At 47.0% G+C, this 21,272-nt stretch overlaps 1 long non-coding RNA gene across 1 annotated transcript in view; it reads right to left on the reverse strand.

Annotated features, from left to right (window-relative positions):
- Positions 1–14,150: 14,150 nt before the first annotated feature.
- Positions 14,151–21,272, reverse strand: part of LOC144165116 (uncharacterized) — a 49,951-nt gene continuing 42,829 nt past the window's right edge. Inside the window, exon 5 of the long non-coding RNA XR_013321371.1 lies at positions 14,151–15,472. This is a non-coding gene — a long non-coding RNA (uncharacterized LOC144165116). The remainder of the gene's footprint in view (positions 15,473–21,272) is intronic.

The following is a 21,272-nucleotide window of genomic DNA, read 5'->3' on the forward strand; positions in this document are numbered from 1 at the left end:
ACCGGTGTGGGCGATAAGGCCACTTACCTTGGGTCGGGTTTGTATGGGCTCGTTTGTTTGCGAAATTATAGTTGTTCGTCGATATCTTAGATGGCACTAGCGACAATTCTCAGCTAAAGCTGAGCAGCACCATGCTATTAGCGGAGCGTTGCTGACGCAGTACTGAAAGCGGGGTTTGTAGAAAACGTTGGCGGAGCACAAGCGCAATATTTTGCACGCGCTAAACGCTACCTCCCGCAATACTAAAACTCTTACTAAAGCAGACGGCAAAGCCATGCCACCGACATGCCCGCCACTACGAGGCGGCACTTGTGCGCGGGAAACGCTGGGTAACCATTCGCCGCGCCATCTACACTGTGCTCAGTCAGTGAAAACCACTATCCTGCTCCCCAGCCGCGTTGGGATTTTCCCGTCGCGCTCATAACAAAGGAACTGTTGGCTGGTAGAGATAGAAAGCTTGCGCTCTTCACGGCTGAAATTTCTCGGTTCCGGCTTCCAGTGTATCCCGAGTCGCTTGAGCAACGAAATCTTGACGCAACTTCCTGCCCGAGAGCAAGCTTCTGGCAGCCCGCTGGCTGCCAGAGCGCCCGCAAACGGAACAGCCCAGTGTTAGCAATGATGATTGATGAAGCGTCTTAATCAGCGCAGCAGAGCGGAGAAAAAGACGCGGACGGAAAAGAATAATAACTATGGTAATCGCCTATTTTAACACGCGGCACAAAATCTCTGCATAAACCGCAATTGAATCTGAATGGTCAAGTGCAGTTATATCTGTGCGATGTGATAGCTCAAGAAAGCATCCGGGAGAAGAAAATGCAACCGAAAACAAAAAACCTCATGTTAACTAATGGTATACTAGCTCGCTGCAGCTAAAACAACTCCTAGCCAATATCACTGCAACCGGTATGATTAGGGGATTACATTACAGCTATTATCGTTCGTTTGACGATGACCTTGTCGCAGTGGAAAATAAATTTTACATGGCTGATCAACCATGAAGCACAGAGGATTGGCTTATATATAAAGAACAAAACTGCAATGCTTGGCCATTCATTCACGTCAGCACTCATGAGTGTGTCTGTGAGTTGTTTTTTACTTTTGCGATACTGCTTTTTGATGCCGGATGTTTCACTGCAATGCCCCTAATCATCGTTGTCTCTCTAAAGGAACAAATGTATTGGTTACGGACGGTTGTCATCGGTACGTTCACGCATATCGATGACAATTACAGCGAACGTAAGGACAAAGCGTTCATTTCTTTTGAATGTTAACAAATTTTTGTTAAACGTTTAGCTTCATGAATTGAGCGAAGACAAATCTCAAAGCAGTGTCAGTGGAATTATTAAGCAGGGCCTTATGTTTAGGAATGGGGAAAGGCGAGTTTGGGTTCGGATTTTTCGCCTTTTTCAGCAACGTCCAAAAAAATGACTTACTTTTCAGCAATTGCACGTGGACGAAAAACGAACGGTAGATAATGGATTGGGCCATTAGATCTGATTATCTTTACTGCTGCACGGCGTTTCGGTAAGCCATCTATATTTGGTTTTGTGCTGCTTTGCAAAGTGTACTGCACTCCTGTTAGCATGTGTCAACGTTTTAGTAGGGGCATTTCACAAGCGCGCTAAATGAGGGCATGTAGAATATTTTGGCAGCGTTTAACGATGAACTCGAATATGTTTGCTCCTTGAGATCTTACGGCAGAACAGTAAGGAGTCGGTGAATACTTAAGGGGCAACCAGCAGCATGCCTAAAATAGCCTACAATATATTATAGGAATCTACACATTGTAAAATTTTGGTTATATGTTTGTGAAAACAACCTACAGCACGGCTTAGAGGTTTGGAATGTGTGCGCGATGCTAAAAATGAACAGTTTGCCGGCACACACTCTACATTCAGAAAATAAAAAGACAAACACATACTTAATACGCAGGCGAGTAGCAACAACATTCGCAGTAGCCATGGTTGCTGCATAGCGGAACGTTGCTCCCTGCACACCACGTTCAAGACAATCCCGGTACTCTTCCCCAGCGCAAGCCCGCACTGACACAAAAAATGGGAAAGGGAATTTTGTGAGCTTCTGAAGGACGACTGTATTGTAATCGCGATTCGTTTGGACATTTTCTGAAGGACAGGTGGCTGCTAGTTTCATAGAATGCACACGCGTGCAAGCGTCTAGCGGAACCTTGGCTGTTCGCACTGCATGCAGCCGATGTCTTCATTGTTTTAGAGCAGTGGAACAATCTTGATATTACGTTTTAGGTGCAGTATGGCTGATGAAATTTTTCTACCAGAAAGCTAGGCACCTGATGGTCCTTAAAATCTCAATAGTGATTTTAGAGGAGGTAACGCTGATAACGTTTTCCGCTTTCAATATGGGGCAGCATCAGGTCCTTTAATGGTTGCCTCCCGTTCGCAGTCGTTCGTGTTGCTATGATTTGTTATCTTCTTTGAGAGAGTGTTTTTGCGATCTGGCATAGCTGCGCATTTTTGTGTCAGTTTATTATGAGCTAGCACTTTACAAACTTTCTAAAAGACAGTGATCATTATTGAAAGCTGTAGAAGAGGGCAAAAACGGTTATTTTGCACCACGATGTTATCTATTGCTAAAGCCAGTGTTATCTCAAAAAGCTGAGAAATAAATAATTGGGCCTTCAAACTAACGTGAAATCTGGGGAGAGGCGAAGCATGCAGTGTATAAGTGTATTCTTGGCGCGTTGGCATTTGTGCCCACTTAGATGAAACAGTTGGGAGTAGAGGGGCCCAGCTTTATTGTAAAAGTCCCGTGTCTTTGAAGCACCAAGCGTTCTCGTGCGAGGCGCAGGAAACGTCTCCGAGTGTGTTGTCTTACTACGCGTTCTTGCCAACGGAGATGAAATGTTCAAGCCTTCAGCATTGGAAAACGAGTGCTACGGGTTTTTGTACCGTGACTTCATGAAACACCGAAGATGAAAGGAGAAGCCGACAGCCTATCGTCTAAGGTGCTTCCCCCTTAAAAGAAGTAGCAAAGCCTGTGAAGCTTCTTAATAGTTTAATAATGTGCCCACGAACAACCCCAAGGCGGGTTTGTTTTCAGGAGGTGCAATGGGGTGACAATAACTATGAATCATTAAGTCAATAAATCAATCTGTAAGGCAGTACCATGGAGCAGCCGAAGTCTATTCTGATGCGCTGAGAAAACAATAAAAAATTTAATAACAAAACTAACACCATCGCCGTCATACGATTACTCATGTCCACTGCAGGAAGAATGCCTCTCCCATTCACCTCCAACCACTCCTGTCCTGCGCTAATCAAGTCGAGTGTTTACCCCCGAAGTTCCGTATTTCATCCCTTCATCGTGTTGTCGGCCTTCCCCTTTTTCTATACTATTCTCTTGGTATCCACTGTGTTACCCTAATGGTCCACCGGTTAGATTCGTCTCAATTCATGGCCACCCGAAGTCTACTTATTTTTCTTTATTTGAGCTATGATATCCTCGCCTCCAATTTGTTCTGTAATCAATGTAGCTCGTTTCGTTCCCCTGAATGTTACTCCTAACATTATTCGTTCCATGGCCCGTTGAGCTCACCAAAAGTCCGCGTTTTGTTGCTTCAGTAAGGTGAGTTTCAGCTCCGCATGTCGTAACCGGCACTCTGGAATGGTTGTATATTTTTTTCTTATGAGTGACGGAGGTAGCTTACGTTTCGCTATTTGCAGTGCTTGCAAAGTGCTCCCTTACCCATACCTATTCTGCACCGCACTTCTTTGTTGTGGTTAAGTTCAGCACTAACTACCTGTTCCAAGGTGGTAGTTATATTGTTTCTTGTTTTTGCTTTAGATTTATTCATATATATTTTTAGCCCCAAGGCCGTGCTTTCTGATTGTAGTTCCTCAAGCATTGCTTGCAGTTGTTGGGCAGTGTCAGGCAGCAACACTGTGTCATCCGTAAACCTTAGATGGCTGAAATATTCCCCATTTCCCTTAACCCAAGGTTTTCCCAGTCAGGCTTTCTATATAACCTGCCCTCCCCCCCCCCCTCCCCAACGACATGTGGGAAACAGTTTTGGCGATATGGTATCGCCCTGCCTTACTCCTTTTAGGATCGGGAATGTAGCGTTATAATTGCAAAAAAGTTATCCTGTCCGTGCATTCCTTGTAGATGTTTTCTAGAAGCCTGATGTTGGTGTCGTCTATACCCTGGTCTTTTAGCACTTTTATAATGGCTGTGGTGGGTATGGAATCAAACGATTTCTTATAATCTACAATTGCCATGTAAAAGAGTTTAGTACACTCTCCGGCTTTTTTATTATTTTATTGACGGCGTGAATGTGATCAATTATTCAGTACCCTTTCCTCAACCCAGCCAGTTTCCTGGGTTGTTTATAATGCAGGCTGCTACCTATGCGACTAGCTATAACGTTGGTAAATAGCTTGCAAACAACTGAGAGTAGGCTGGTGGGTCTGTAATTCAAAACGTCTTTAGGATCTCCCTGCTTAGGAATCAGGATAATGTTGGCGGTTTCCCAGGCTATGACGACGTTTTGAGTCTTTAAGCATTTCGAAAACAATAGAGCAAGCATTTCCAGTACAATATCTTCTTCGTCCTTCAAAAGATTCATGGCTATGCCATCGTCACCTCCACTCAAAGATACGTTAAGGATTCGTTTGCCGAACCGATATACAAAATGGTGTCACCACATTCAGACCTCGGACCGCTAGAGAAACGCTTCCTTTTCCGCACACCAAGCCACGAATGGCACTACGTTCCGTAAATTGGCGAATAGAAATTCTGTTGAGTGCGACATGAATTACAGAATCCAGCTAGTTCTATCAAATAGCAGTTCGAAAAGTGCCCTCTTCCTTCTTGCCACTTGTAAACTAAACTTGCTTGCTCAAAATAGGAATGAATGCTAAACAGTGAGCTCACATGTCGAATTTTTTCAGTATCTCTGCTCGTATCACGTGGGGGTGCAGCCCGGAGCTTTTTTTTCTTCTCCTTTGGGACTGCATACGATAGCACGCATTGCATTATGCGTAGTGCTAGTACTACATACCACGCTACTTTATAGCGCACGGCGCTCCAGAGACCTACATTCGCACAGTTGAAAGCAGCTTGCTCCTTGGTGCAGAGCGCACGAAAAACGCGGAGTGTTTCTTGAACAATGATAATTGGAGATAGGTGCTTTTGAAGGCAACACTGAGTTTCACATCGACTTAACGATTTGAATTGCATGAACCGCTGCTTCTTTCATTAATGAAGGCTAGTTGTTGGTAGTGCCAAAAAACCACGCCAGGGGCTTGGGGGGGGACGCTTCGAGAAATGTTTCCGTGTCACAACTCCACTTAGTACCAATATGTTTCACGCTTTTTCGACACACCACTTGCTTTCTTTCCCTCGCTCTCTAATCTCTGATTACGTCCGGCCCCTGCACTGGTTGCGCAGCTGTTAATTACGACACGTAGATACGACATGCAGGGGGCAGACTTCTTGTCGATGGCGCCAATAATAAGGTAAGATAGTTAGACAGGTGTAAATTAAGCACACGTTACAAATTTATATTATTTTAATTTTAATTATCTTAAATAATGTTATTTTAGAAAACACGCAAGCACTTCTTATGGCGCAATATAGGCCATTATCCGGCTTCGCTCTTTATTCTAGAACAAATTTATTTTCGCTTCCCGGCTGCGGCGGCCGCTTTTCTGATGGAGGCGAAAAGCAAAAACGCCCGCGTGTACGAGATTTCGGCGCACGTTAAAGATCCCCAGGTGGTCAAAATTAATCCGGAGCCCTCCACTACGGCGCGCCTCATCGCCTGTGTTGCGTCGGCGCGTTAAACCGTACAATCAATCAATCAAATTTATTTTCGCAAACGAGATCATCAGAATACGTTGCTCAGCAATCCATCTGGCTGTATGCGCTGGCGGCATCGACGAGATTACACGACCGCACAGTGACAGTGAACATCGAGCCGTAAGCTACGACTCCGGTTGAAGCATAGATAGCATTCGAAATTCTTTGCTCGCGTAATGACGATGACAGCGCCTTTCCATATTCATGGCCAGGCGGCAGCCGTAAATTTCTTGTGTGGAACTGTAGGCATCATTGCAGCACGCCTATGTTACCCCGCCGCTCATTGTGGCCGCCCACCGTGATTTAGATTCCGTGCGCGTCTCAGATGCGCGCACAGCTCGACATGTGAGAATACAGATGTCGCGGCAAACAGAAAGAAGCCGCTGCGGAAAGAGAGAAAGGGGAGAGCAACGTACAAAGGCACAACGACGAGAGGGGCACGAAAAAGGAAGTGGGCAAAGTGAAAACTGGGCGCCTGGTGGCGCGGGGACATTATCGTCCCTCGCAAATGATTTTTTCTGTGCCACAGTCAGCGCTCCTGTTTATCTTTCTCTAGAGTTTCTGTATATAGCTCCCCGCTACGCGATATACAGGAACTCTATCTTATTCCGTGCGCCCGGCTGTGCCAGTCTGTGTTATCTATGTTATCTCTGTGCCAAGGGAGGCGCGTGTTCCATTCTTTCTTTCTATGCCGCCTGTGTTATCTCCTCTGATAGGGAGAGCATTCGGAACTAACGTGAACAGCCTAGAATAATCTTTTTTTGTACTGAATGCAAATGGACGGTTCGAGAAACACTCGCGCCGAAAGATAAAAGCCTGGAGACCACCGCAGCTTTAATTCGAATCGTCCCAGTCGCCTTCGCACGTCACTTTCTTGACTGCTGCTTCGCCGCCTGTGTATTATTTGAGTTGTTAGGGGAGCACAAGTTCGCTGCAATAAACTTGTTTTTCCTTCAAGACAGAGCTGCGTCGTCTTTGGCTATGTGACATCTGGTAAGGTGCTGGGCACGCACCCATTATGCTACCAACAACCTCTGGAAGCCACCAAGGCACTCCAACTAGAGCGAGCTGCCGACTGCAAAACCTCCCGCCCGAGTTTTGTCTCCTGCCAGACGGGCCCAAAAGAACGAACGCTGCAACTACCACCACCGTGCAAGAAGCGACATCACCAATCACCCTTCAGCAGCCACGGGAACCGCCATCATTCCGAGGAGCCCCCGCAGAAGACCCAGAAGAATGGCTGAAAAAACTGGAGCGCGTCCGGATCTTCAACAGGTGGGATGACGCAGAAACGTTCCGGCATGTTTTATTTTACTTAGAAGATTCAACTCTCACTTGGTTCGAGAACCACGCGAGCTCCTTGACAAACTGGGCTTGCTTCAAAAGTGAGTTCCTAAAGAACTTTACTACCATGGTGAGAAAAAAAACGCGCAGCGCTTTTGCTGGAAACTCGAACGCAGCACCCCAACGAAGCGGTCATTATCTTCGTCGAGGAGATGAAGCGATTTGTTCGCCATGCGGACCCAGAAATAACGGAGGATAAGAAACTACTGTTTCTGATGAGAGGTGTTTGCAACCTTCTCGCAACCACACCCCCCCCCCCCCGCCCATGTCCGAATTTGCGTCTTAGGCCGCCTCGATGGAGAAGACGCTCAAACTCTGAACGAGGCAGCATGACCGCCCAATCAATGCGGTGGGTTTAGAGACGATTCGTGCCGGCGCTAATAACTCCGACTCACTACGCGACACCAGCCGTGCGGCGGTGAGGGAGGAGCTGCGGAAACTTTTCCCAACGACGACGCCACAACCACAGGTCGCTTCCCTGACTGATGGGATCCGGGAAGAAGTACAGCAGGCTTTGGAAACTTCTATGCCGTCCGAAGCACTCCGTGAGCCAGAGGGTATGGCCTACTCTGCGGATGTTTGTCCACCCCTCCATGTCCCAACCCGTCGTCAAGAGGCCCCGAACGCAATACCAGGCACAAAGGAAGACCGAGGTGTGGCGAACGCCCGATAATCGCCCGCTGTGTTACCACTGCGCAGAGGCCGACCACATCTACCGCCACTGCCCTTACAAGAGGCTAGGTATGCGAGTATTCTCCGTCGACACACCTCGCCCTCTCCCTGGCCAACGACCACGGGAGATCGACGAGCCTCTCTCTCAAACAAGCCGTGGCCCAGTCCGTTTCAACTGCTCGCCGTCGCCCTACCCGTACCAATCACCGTACCGCCGTAGCAATGCTGACTTCGCCCGTGGAAGATCCCCGAGCTCGCGCGGTTCCCGGGAAACTAAAAGCAGCAACTTCTGAAGTTGAAGTTCTTCACGGCGAAAAACCGCAAACCCTCCAACGATGAAAGGACGCGAGGAAGACAGTGATTCACGACATGCCATCGTCCCGACGACCCGACCTAACCCTGACGAGACTCCCGAACACGACAACAGCTACACGGCCCGACGCGTACCCGACATGACCGAGACTGCCGCTGAGAAGACGACGACAATAACGACGCATAGTGCCCGACCGTCAACACCCTCAAGCCGAGGTGCGACGTCCCGAAACACCCGGAACTCGAGGAAGGCGGCGTCCGACGTCCACTTGTCCATCGACGGCTTTGACACAGTCGCCCTCATCGACACGGGAGCTGACTACTCAGTAATGAGCGGGTCATTCGCGTCTAAGCTGAAGAAAGTTACAAGATGGTACGGTCCGCATGTACGCCCAGCAGGAGGTCATCTCGTAACGCCAAGTGGAACCTGCACATCACGCGTCACTATAGGCGGCACCTCGTACCCTGCTTAGTTCGTCATTTTGCCTAACTGTTCCCGCGACGTAATTCTCGGAATGGACTTTTTGTCGGACGACGGCGCAATAATTGATCTGCAGACCAAGTCGATAACGTTTTCCTCTGATCACTCAACGACGCCGCAACCGAACCCCGATCCCCGTGCTGCTGTAAGGATCGCCGACGTTCACGTCATCCTACCACCCTGCCCAAGTTTGATGATCGCCGTCTACTGTGAGGATGCTGCTCCTGACATCGACGCTATCAGAGGGAATGACCAAAGGTTGCTTCTCAACCGCGGTGTCTCAGTCGCAAGAGGATACGCACTCTAAGGAATGCAAATCCAACGTTTTAGTCAACAATTTCACCGAGGAGTACGAGCATCTAAACACGGGCGTTGCGATTGTGCTCCTCGAAGAAACGCAAAAAGCAAGTCAAGTGATCGCAGTTGCCAACTTTGAACGCGCACGCGGAGATGCTTCCAAGCTGCCGCATCCTCTCGACATGAACACGGCGCTGCCGCAAGAACATAGGGACAGATTACTGCATTTGCTATGTCGCTACAGCGACTGTTTTTCGTCAAGTTCAAAATTAAGTGAGGCACCCCTAGCGAAGCATGAATTATAAGCGAAGATGGAGCGGGACGTACCCGACAGTCACCGTAGCACGTCTCTTCACACCAGCGGGAAGCCATCCGGACTCAAGTCGACGACATGCTCAGCGACGACATTATCCAGCCATCGAAAAGCCCCTGGGCTGCACCGGTCGTACTCGTAAAGAAAAAAAGATGGCGCAATGACGTTCTGCGTTCACTGCCCGCGACTCAACAAAATCATCAAAAAGGACGTATACCCCCTGCCACGGATCGATGACGCCCTCGACCACCTCTGGCACGCAAAGTACTTCTCATCGATGGATCTGAAGACAGGCTACTGGCAAATTGAAGTGGATGAGAGAGATTGAGAGAAGACTGTAATTATAACCCCTGACGGCCTATACGACAATTTAAAGGTGATGCTTTAGGGTTGTGCACGGCGCTAGCAACGTTTCCATGAGTCATGGACACTGTGCTAGCTGGCCTGAAGTGGCACACTTGCCTCGTATACCTCGACGACTTTGTGGTATTCGCCCGGACTTTCGACGAATACCTTGCAAGGTTGGAGCCTGTACTCGAGGCCATTCGTACATCAGGGTTAACGCTGAAGCTTGAAAAGGGCCGTTTCGCGTATCAGGAATTAAAGTTCTTAGGCCGCGTCGGCAACGCCGCGGGAGTTCTACCTGACCCGGCAAAAACTTCAGCCATTGCGAACTTTCAAGACCGAAAGACAAGAAGGGCGTGTGAAGATTTCTCGGACTGTGCGCATACTACCAGCGCTTTGTCGCGACCTTCGCACGTATTGCAGAGACAGTCACACGCTTGACGAAAGATGTCACCCTTTTAGCTGGGAAAACGACCAAGAAAATGCATTGTGGGAGCTGAAAAAACGCCTGCAAAGCCAGCCCGTGCTCGCTCATCTCGACGAAAACGCCGAAACGGAAATGCACATGGACGCCAGTGATATATGTTTGGGTGCCGTCCTCGTGCAAAAGCAGAGTGGTTGCGAAAAGGTAATCGCCTATGCGAGCCGTCGTCTGTCGAAGCAGGAGAAAAACGACTGTGCCTGCGAGAAAGATTGCCTGGCTATTATAGTGGCCATTTCAACATTTCGCCCATACGTGTATGGTAGACCGTTCAAGGTTGTGATAGACCACCATGCGCTGGGTTGGATCGCCAATTTGAAGGACCCCTCTTTGCGCCTTGGGAAATGGATCTTGCGCCTGCAGGAATTCGACGTTACAATTGTCCATAAATCCGGCAGTAAACACTCCGACGCCGACTGTCTGTCCCGTGCCCCCGTCGATCCACCACCTCAAGACTCCGATGCCGACAGCGCGTTCTTCGGAGTCATGACGGAGAGTGATCTAGCCGCCCAATAGCGTGCCGACTATGAGTTACGCGTCATGATCGACTACCTGGAAGGACGCAATGTTGCCGTGCCTAGGGCCTTCAAACGCAACCTACCAGCGTTCAGCCTGAAAACCTCCGTTCTCGTGAAGAAGAATTTCAGCCCCGGAACGAGAACGAATTATCTACTTGTCATCCCCGCAGACCTTCGTGACGAAAGTTTGGAAGCGTCTCACGACGACCCGTCTTCCGGACATCTCGGCACTGCTAGCACTATAGCAAAAATTAGAGTGAAGCACTTCTGGCCCCGCCTTACATCCGACGTTACCCACTACGTTCAGAGTTGCCGTGACTGCCAGCGATAAAAAACGCCGCCGACAAGACCCGCCGGATTTCAGCAACCGATCTCCGTCCCGTCGAGGCCCTTTCAACAGATTGGAATGGACCTTCTATGCCCGTTTCCTACTTCACGATCAGAGAACAAGTGGATTGTCGTAGCGACAGACTACATGATGCGCTGCGCAGAGACCGCCGCTCTTCCGAGGGGGACTGCACAAGAAGTCGCCAAGTTCTTTATATACCAAGTTGTGCTGCGACATGGAGCCCCTGAAGTTCTAATCACGGACCGCGGAACGGCCTTTACTATCGAGGTGATGCAAGAAATATTACGCTACAGCAACACGGATAACCGAAGAACGACGGCCCGACCACCCCCAAACTAACGAACTATCGGAACGTTTGAACAAGACGATTGGGGATATGCTGTCCATGTACGTCAAAGTTGAACATAAAACCTGGAACGAAGTTCTCCCATTTGTCACGTTCGCGTACAACACGGCTATCCAAGAAACCACGCAGATGACACTGTTCGAGCTCATCTACGGAAGGCGGCCGACTACGATGCTTGACGCCTTGCTTCCGCACGTAGAAGATGACGACTTCAACGCCGACATCCAAGAATACCTTCAGAGTGCCGGGGAGGCCAGCCAGCTCGCTCGAGTCCGTACAACGGACCAGCAGCAGGTGGATGCCGGCCGCTACAACCTCCGACGCCGAGACGCCAAGTACCACCCAGGGAATCGTGTGTGGGTTTGAACTCACATCCGACGACGCGGACTGAGTGAGAAGCTTGTACGACGGTATTTCGGACCCTACCAGATTCTACGGCGTGTTGGCCAGCTTACGTACGAAATGATCCCCGATAGTGATTCCGGCACATCACGACGACGCACGCAACCCGAAGTCTTCCACGTGGTTCGCTTAAAAGCTTTCTACGCACAATTACGGACATTTATTCTGTATTTGTTCGGACACTCGCTATGTCTAGCATCGGGTCCGTGCACTCGTGGAGGGGGGGTGGTGCCGCGAGCCATGCATTTGGTTTGTTTATTTATGTTTTGCTTTTACAGCCCATCTGTGGCGGTCTGTATTATCTGTGTGCCAAAGGAAGCGCGTGTTCCATTCTTTCTTTCTATGCCACCTGTGTTATCTCTTCTGATATGGAGACCATTCCGAACTAACGTGAACAGCCTAGAATAATATTTGTTCTGGATGTAAATAGAAAGTTCGAGAAATATTCGCACAGAAACATAAAAGCCTGCAGAACAGACGCCGCGGCTTTAATTCGAATCGTGGCGCTCGCCTTCGCACGTCACTTTGTTGACTGCTGCTTCACCACCTGTGCATTCTTTGAGTTGTTAGGGGAGCACATGTTTGCTCCAATAAACTTGTTTTTTGTTCAAGACAGCTGCTTCCTGTTTGGCTACGTGACAATATGGTAGGTTTATAAGTGCGTGGGAAAGTGGTGAGGAGGCAACTGGCCGTAGACAGGTGAGGGACTGCACGCTCCACGAAAAAAAAAACACCTAGCGTGGCAAGAAGCGAACCTAGGTACCTCGGGCTATGAAGCCGGTGTCTACCCGATTGGACAATCATCGCATTCAGGGCGCTTAGACCCCGGTTCGTAGCACGGGCCTTGGCTTTGGACTACGTATGATTTTAAGTGCACTTTAAATTTGGACTATGCAGTTTGAATTTTGGACTTTCGGAGGGTTGATTTTGGACTTTGATTTTACTCAATTCACATGACTACATCTTTGCTTTTTAATCATCTTTCTCTTAGGAAAGGGGCTTTGTTTCAAATACCAGAAATGCCTAAGCTTCAGAGTCATCCCTGCTTGGCGTCGCTCAAAATCCGGCCAGCAAAGTGGAGAGGAAGTATATGCTAGGCTAAGCAGTGTGAGGGAAAGTGGTAAAGAGGCAACGAGCAAACGAGAAGGTGTGGGGAGAGCGCGTAGCGGCGGACATGTTCGATTGTAGAGGCGTGCCTTGTGGAATGGCTGCGCCTAGTGATGGCGTAAACTCTGCAGTACAGGTGCTCTCGTGTTTGAAAGTGACGGCGTGCGCTCGGCAGCATCAGCATTTGATTTACCGATAAGATAAGCAGACGTAAAAAAACACAAATTTAAAACTAGTAATACCTCTGACCCCTCTGTTCCTCAGTCTTCGGATTTGAATTACGAAGGCGGCCAATTTTGTTCCTCTTTGACCTTGTTTCAGATGTTTCACGCTCTTGCAGTTCCACACAATAGCAATATTCGGGGTCCAGTGATATAATTTATCATGGCCTGCGAACGTTGGGATTTTCGCATTTCAAAGGCACATAATTTGCAGACTGGATAATTTCCGCAACGAAAAAAGCTTGTTCTGATTTAAAAAAAATGGTTTTATTCTACTTTCTTGGGAAGTTGTTTGAGACTATTTTTCAGTAAATATGAGTTTGCGGTTTCATATAACCATCCCCAAATATTTTTCAAACACGCACACATAGCAGAGAAGACAAACGCGGCAAGCTACCCTGGGTTCGCTTTTTATGCTTCTTGTACGTGCGTAGCACATATTGGTGTAGCTCGGACGGTTCTTCATGGGTTCTTCTATACTTCTTTTGAACTGCAGGGATGTCCATGACTTGCGGGGACACCGATAAAGCATTCGCTGAAAACGGCGCATGGCATCGTGTTGCGAACACACGTGCGTTTGTTTTGGTGCGGCGGCGCTTATGCCGCGCGTGGTTGCTAACCGTGCAAATGGTAATGCGGTGAAAATCACCTAGCTGTGTTCCTATTGCCCGCAACTACTGCACCTGTAAGCCGCACGAGCGGCGTTCACTGGGGATGCTCGATCGTTCGATGCCTTTGGCACTTTGCCGCACCAAAGAAAAAACTTTTCGCTGCATGGTCGCGATGCGTCTGCAGATTTGCAGGCAAAATCGGACGATCTAAAACACGTACGCTTCACACAGAATAGACCTTTTCAAGAGGCGGAAGGTGTCGTGCAGTACCTTGAACTCGTAATGAATGTGTATCTAGATTTTTGGAAAGGAATGTTAGAATTAGGTTTTAAGGGTGTCTGCGTTATAAGCCGAGTGCCAGCGTGATTTAAGTTTTAACTGAGAGAGTCATTGCGTGCCGTGTATAGAGGACAGAAAACTTTTGTGCCGTAGAAATTTTGTTTTGTATTTCACTTTACAGACAACTTTCGGAGGTATCACAATTATCAAAACACACAATAATCCAAGTGCCAGTGAGCAGTTTATTTGTGTACGTCGCACTTGAAGAAATACATATGCATCCCAAGGGAGCTAAGAGCTCTCCAGATATGTTCGACTGGAAGAAAACTGCAGTTGAACTCCGTAGTATGTGCGTTATTAACAGAAAGATTCATTTTGCATGTGTGTGCGCATTGAACCTCAGAGATATAATACCCCTTACACATTATTTAAAGCAACCTATTTTTAATGAAATGTACGTTGGTCGCTGACGAAACGATTTGAAATTATTCGCCACTTCCAAAGTTATACCCGCGCGCCGTCAAACCTTCGGTATCCAGTCCAGAATATCGAAGTTCATCACCGCTTTCCGCCGTATTCCCGAAATCCACATCCCCTATAGAAAGGCGGCTTCCAGTGCCACTTGCTGAAGCACCATCGCCGACACGGCCTGCAGGGCTGGAAAGTGCAGTCGTCACTCCGACATCTCCAACGCCCATTCGCCTACCCCTGTCAGAAGCAGTGCTTGTGGCAGAAATAATGCCACCACCTCCAAGTAATCCCACACGACGGCCATTTTCTCGAATACCACTGCCGTGATACCTCGGGCCTACACCACTGTCTCCCCGGACTGCTGCGTCCTCCCTCTCACTGCCGTAGCCATTGCCTGCAGAGGAACCTCCAAAACGGCTTCCAAGACCAAGGCTGCGGCCTCCAGCCCCTCTACCGAAAGTGCCAGCTGTTCCCGCGGAAATTCGGTTAATCCTAGCATCGGCACCATTGCTTACATCACCAGCGTTCCCAACCTCTCCTATCCCAAGAATTCTTTCCCCAATGCCTGCTACACCGCTTGTAGTGCGCGTACTACTTGGGTCAGCGATGTTAACACTGGCAAGGTTAGCATCAACATTGCCAGCACGGCCTGTTCCCTCGCCTGAAAAACCGGTAGGAGGGGCAGTTAAACCTCCGTTCCCATTGTTCAAATTGTTTTCGGAATTCGAAGGTCGGGTTATTCCTACAGAGCTACCAGGCACCGCAGCCCCATTGCCTCCGTGAGTGACGATATGAATTTCAAGGGCACTAGGGTCACCAGCGTTATGCCCTGGGCTCCCAACACCATGCATTCGGCCGCCTTGGAGATTGCCAGTGCCTACACCACCAATACCCAAGCGGCCGGCACGGGCATAATTTCTTAACAAGACGTATTTCTTAAGCTGTTCTAAATCACCACGAAGTTTCCTTCTCTCTCTTTTTGCCTTGATCAGCTGTGCTATTGTTAGCAAACAAATAAAGCGCTTTTTCCGCTTTAGCACTTTGGCACCCGATTCTCGGGTGCACACACCACTTCTGCATTTCCCGATCTGAAAAACAAAGGAGTAGAAAAACAAAAACATGAGGCTAATAACGAAAAATGAATGTTTACTTTCTTAATTTCTTCCTACGGAAAGTCTAGTTTTTACGTTCCAAGAGTGCGTCGTGAACCAGCAATATGGACCGTACAAAAAGAATGTAACTCAAATAACATTGCTGATTCTAACCACTAAAAAACGCTACACAATAGTGCACACCATCCTTTTTTTGTGTGTGGCACCTATCTTTACAATAAACCTAATTTGTTATGGTCATAGAAGTGTGAAGAGGTGTGTAAATTCAACTTGAAGTGGTTAAATCACGAAGGTTATTTTAGTTTACCGTGGGCAGACGTCGGCAAAGCAATTATTTTTACACAGCCCCAGCTAGGCATGTATATGGGATTGATGATAAGGTTCAAAATGCGCCTGTTGGTCATCTGATAAAATGGAGGTGGAGACCAGAGGCACAACTTTTTCTGAGACGGCAATATTCCAAAACGTACAAACCCAAATATTCACCAGTCTGTGAATATTTCTAGGAAATTTTAACAAAAGTTATTTAGCCCAGTAGGGGGTGCTCAGTGCATTTTATATGGGCTCTGAAGAGACTCTGCTGTATTGATTCCCAGACCACACAAGGGTTGATCAGGTGTGCTGTATCAAGAACTTATATGTTAAAATATTGTGCTAGAAGAGTAGCGCGGCATCCAGCTTTAGATGTTGGATCATTATTCAAAGAAGCCGTCAAACATTAGAGCTGAACTAAAAGCGTTTTAGAGAGATTACAAGTAACCAACATAAAATACAATTCATCACAATATTAGACTAAGAAAATAACGTAAAAAAATACGCTTAACTTTTCAAAAGTCTGTCCAGTGAGTTGCAATGAACCAGCAATAATCAAAACAAAATATTTTTTGCACACTGTTTCACAAACAACTAAGGTTCATTACGAAGTAAGGTTAAATAAGACGCTATTGACTTATTTCGAGTGGGTATTTATTGAGACAGTTCTGGTTTCTGGCTCAGCAAGGGTCATGCTAGATCGTGTACTCAACATTTCAATATTTTACACCCGAAAACAACTTTGCTGCTTTAACTTTCTTCCTTTCAATATAAAGTTCAGTGCATGTCAGTCTAGCCGTACCTTTACCGGGGTTGGCATGGTATATTAACTAAATAAATCGAGCTGCTCCTCTTTGTAGATTTTTCTGACAGCTTTCTTACTCCGGCTTGAGATTGTTTGTATAGAACACGTCCGTTTGTTGAAGTCACAAGCACACGTGTAAGATGATCAGCTCGATTAGCGGGGGTAAAACAAATGGTTACCATTTGCCATGGATACAACAGTTTACTTTCCACCACTGCGCAGATATCTCCTACCATACAAAGGTTTGACACTGCCGAAAGTATTTTATTGTAACACTTTTTAGTGAAATGTCGTGTTTAACGTATACATTCAATAAAACTCCCTTACCATCTTGTCACCGACAAGCAAAATTTTTCTCCTAATACATTTTGCCTGCAAAGTTATGCGCAAATTACTAGGAACCTAAATGCTCCCGTTAGGAGATTTCTGAGTGTGCATGGGTGTCTAGTACCTTTAAAACTACGTGTAAAGATAACGGGTTGTTGTAACCGAATGTAAAAGCGAGTGTTTGTTTGAGTATGGGACACTGGGAAACCAAGAGAATCACAAACCATCCTTGACTTCTTTGTGGCTACCTTGTGCTTTTCGAAATGTGTTTCGATTTACGAAGCCTTCTCAACAGCTGTTGTCGGCGTTGGCGGCTGACTCATCGTCACCTGCTCTGCAAGAGACCTCACCTAGCCCTCTCTCTCTCTCTGGCTTCTGAAAACGCATCAGGAGGTCGCTGGATGGTGTTTTGTGTTTGCGTTGTTTTGTGTCGTGCGAAGGCCCTTGAAGGCTGCAGAAAATTTGACGCTTCTCTGTATAAATTGGGTTAATTGGCCTATTCATGGGAGGTTGTGGCCGTTACTACACCAGGGTGGCCAATCCTGCTCTGGTGAGGGAGTGCATTACCGGCAAAGGTCGCCGGGGTCAGGCCGCACCCCAAGCCCCTTTGTGCAATACCATTGTACGCAATGCCTAATGACCGCAATGGTACCGGAATCTTGGAGGAACGCTAACATCATCCTAATCCATAAGAAAGGCGACATGAAGGACTTGAAAAATTACAGGCCGATCAGCTTACTGTCAGTCGTCTACAAAGTATTTACCAAGATAATCGCTAACCGAATCTCTGCAACCTTAGATTTCAGTCAACCTAAAGAACAAGCCGGGTTCCGTAAAGGTTATTAAACAATAGACCATATTCACACGATCAATCAGGTGATAGAGAAGTGCGCTGAGTATACTGAACCCCTATATATAGCCTTCATAGATTATGAGAAAGCATTTGACTCGGTCGAAACCCTAGCAGTCATTCGGGCATTACGGAACCAGGGGGTAGATGAGCATTATGTAAGAATACTAGATGATATCTATAATGGGTCTACAGCTACCATCATCCTCCATAGGGAGAGCAGCAAAATACCTATAAGGAAGGGTGTCAGACAAGGAGACACAATCTCTCCAATGTTATTCACAGCATGCTTACAAGAAGTATTCAGAACGTTGGATTGGGAACAAGGGTTAATGGAGTAAGGGTTAATGGAGAATACCTCAGTACCCTGAGATTTGCTGATGACGTTGCCTTGCTAAGTAACTCGGGGGAGGAAGTGCAAAGCATGCTTTCCGCACTGGGCGAACAGAGTAGAACCGTGGGCCTGAAAATTAATATGCAGAAAACTAAAGTAATGATCAATAAACTCGGGACAGCACAGCAGTTTGAGATAGATGGCAAGGCAGTGGAAGTGGTAAGCGAATATATATACTTAGGCCAAGTTGTGACCCCAGATCCCAACCATGAGGCAGAGATAATTAGAAGGATCACAATGGGGTGAGGTGCATATGGCAGACATTCTCAGATAATGAATAGGAGCCTTCCATTGTCGCTGAAGAAGAAAGTGTATGACAGCTGCATCTTACCGGTACTCACCTACGGGGCAGAAACTTGGAGGCTCACTGAGAGGGTTCAACTTAAATTGAGAACGACTCAGCGGGCAATGGAGCGGAAAATGATAGGTGTAACATTAAGGGACAAGAAGAGAGCGGAGTGGGTCAGGGAGAAAACTGGTGTTAAATACATATTAGTAGAAATTAAGAAGAAGAAATGGACGTGGGCAGGGCATGTAATGCGAAGGCAAGATAACCGCTGGTCATTAAGGGTAACAGAGTGGATCCCTAGAGAAGGCAAGCGTTGCAGGGGGCGGCAGAAAGTTAGATGGGCAGATGAGATCAAGAAGTTTGCGGGGATAAATAGGTCGCAGTTGGCACAGGACCGAGGTAATTGGAGAATAATGGGAGAGTCCTTTTCCCTGCAGTGGGCGTAGATAGGCTGGTGATGATGATGATGATGATGATGATGTATCAATTGCCCCATTTCAGCTACCCGTCCCATAAAGCTTCGGAATTCTGTTACCAGGGATACTCTGCTCGAGTTATGTGAGCACGCCAGGGTACTCTTTCTTTATCGTCGCCGTTCATTTGTCAGAATGCATAAACCAATTAAAGTTTTCCTCTCGGCTCTTTACTCTCAACATCGAGCCGCCTCTTCTACTCGCCTATGGTTCACCGCGCTACCAGTATGTCGCAAGGCGATGGAGCTCGGAACGGGACGCCTTCGCCAATATAACAACTGAAACAATTTAATGTTTCAGTGATTGTTACCTTCACATCATCTTCACCATCAACATACACCTGCCTCCTCCCCCCCACGGAGCTCCTCCTTCCCTTCTTTATAAATATTGGAAGCCTGGTGATCATCGTCATAACAATCGTCGTCAACATCTTCATCACCGTCGTCTTAATCACCATCGTCAGTATCATACTCATTATAATCTTCATCTTCAGCACATTTATGTCGGCTTAAGGACGAGGTATTCTACCCGTGATCCCAATCGCTGGTGTGCGAATTGTCCGATTGAAATGTTCATCTCTGAATGCTTAATTTCATCCCTTGTGCTTGCATTTGTTCTACTATTCTATTACAGATGCCGAAGAAGGCAACCCAAGGAAGTTTATTGTTCCTTTAACATCGCCGAGAATCATTTTGAACCCTGTTGCCAAGCTATCCAGCCGTAGGGCAAAAATACCTTTTTTTCAGGTGTTCTCCTGAGTTACTGCCCAAAAAATAAAATTACGCGAAACGACAAAGAAGACAAGTAGCTTGTCCTGTCTCACCGTGGTCTTCGGCCTTGCTCTTCGCGCAGTTTTATTTGTCACTGCTGTACCAACTAGCCACACCATTTTACTAGCCACACCAAGTAGCCATTTTACTTGACTGAAAAAGATGTCAGCAAGGGCCAAGTGGCTCGGGCATTCTCTATTTTAACGAAACCCGTCCTTATCCCCTTCTCCCAGTTAAGCTTACTCTACGCTCTTTTAAAACAGGTACTGAACGATTCTGGCGGGAAGGTCTCGTCCTGTATTACTGCCTGTCTGACCGGTACCGTTTCACTTGTCTTTTAGGGGACACTCCTGTCCGCACATTGGTCATAATTCGGCAACTATAAGTACGCTATGAAAGCATACTTTAGCACTCACTTCAATTCCACCTGCCCCGGTCAGCTGCTGTGGAGCGCATCTCTCTTAATCATCATCAAACTACCATCTGTGGTAATTATCGTAAGGAGAAGACCTCGAACACTGACATGCCAAGTACGCAGACACTATTGTCATCTGTTAATATATTTCTTGGCATTGATATAGCTCTGCCACTCCTCGACCACTGGTATCTATCGCCGTATCAGTGAAACTATTTGCCATCTAAGAGTCTTACGTCAGTATCTTTCATTCAGTCTTTTAATGGTTCCAATATTGTTTGGGTGCCTATTGTATAAAACACAATTTCGTAGGCTATAAATGCCACGCAGTTATGAAATTATAGTCGGAACATTTTCGCAATATTACAATATTGACATCAGTTTCATTCATTGTTGGATAGCCTTTCGTAAACCTCGGTTGTTCTCTCGGATTGTAAATCAATGCTGTCCCTTATTCGGCTGATTATAACATTGGTAAGCATCTTGTATAGAACGCAGAGAGGCATTTTGAGTATAATTCATAGGATGTTCGAGGTCGCACATCTCGTGCAAAGAATATATTAGCTTTATGAATTCTTCACCTGCATTTTTAGTTGCTCCAAGCATTTGAGCGCAGTTTGACTGTTTAAATTATTATTGGCGCCTCCCAAGACGATTGTAGTCTCAGGTTTCTCCCCTTGCGTAACGTTGTTACTCAGGATGTGATTACGCTTACACCACTGTGTTTAATGCATTATCTAGGCTCAGCGTAATGCTACACGTGTTCGTCGCTGTGGTCGTAAATGCTGTCCCGGTAAGCAGTGGGGTTCTTCTTACATTTTTTTTAATGTTCTTCCTCTCTTTGATGTTTCATTATTACTTGCCACGTCGCAGGCAGGAATGTCGCTAACTCTGTCACTAAATTTTATGCTGCTGTCCAAGGACACCTGTCTGGGAAATATATTTCTTTTGCCGTCGGCGACAGTCTTTTGTTCCTAAGCTTTGCAATACCCTCCTTCGTTTTGTTGACTTAGTTTGTTTATTTTCTAGGCCCCGTTTCTTCTACAATCACTGCTCGGTTTAGATGTTACAGGTACGTTGTCATTTAGCATGTACCAAGTTTCTTCGTTGTGTCTGGCGAAACTCATAAGCATTTCAGAAG

Source organism: Haemaphysalis longicornis, unplaced genomic scaffold, assembly GCF_048455015.1.
Source record: "Haemaphysalis longicornis isolate Haplotype H1 unplaced genomic scaffold, Haemaphysalis longicornis Haplotype H1 scaffold_14, whole genome shotgun sequence".
Classification (NCBI taxonomy): domain Eukaryota; kingdom Metazoa; phylum Arthropoda; class Arachnida; order Ixodida; family Ixodidae; genus Haemaphysalis; species Haemaphysalis longicornis.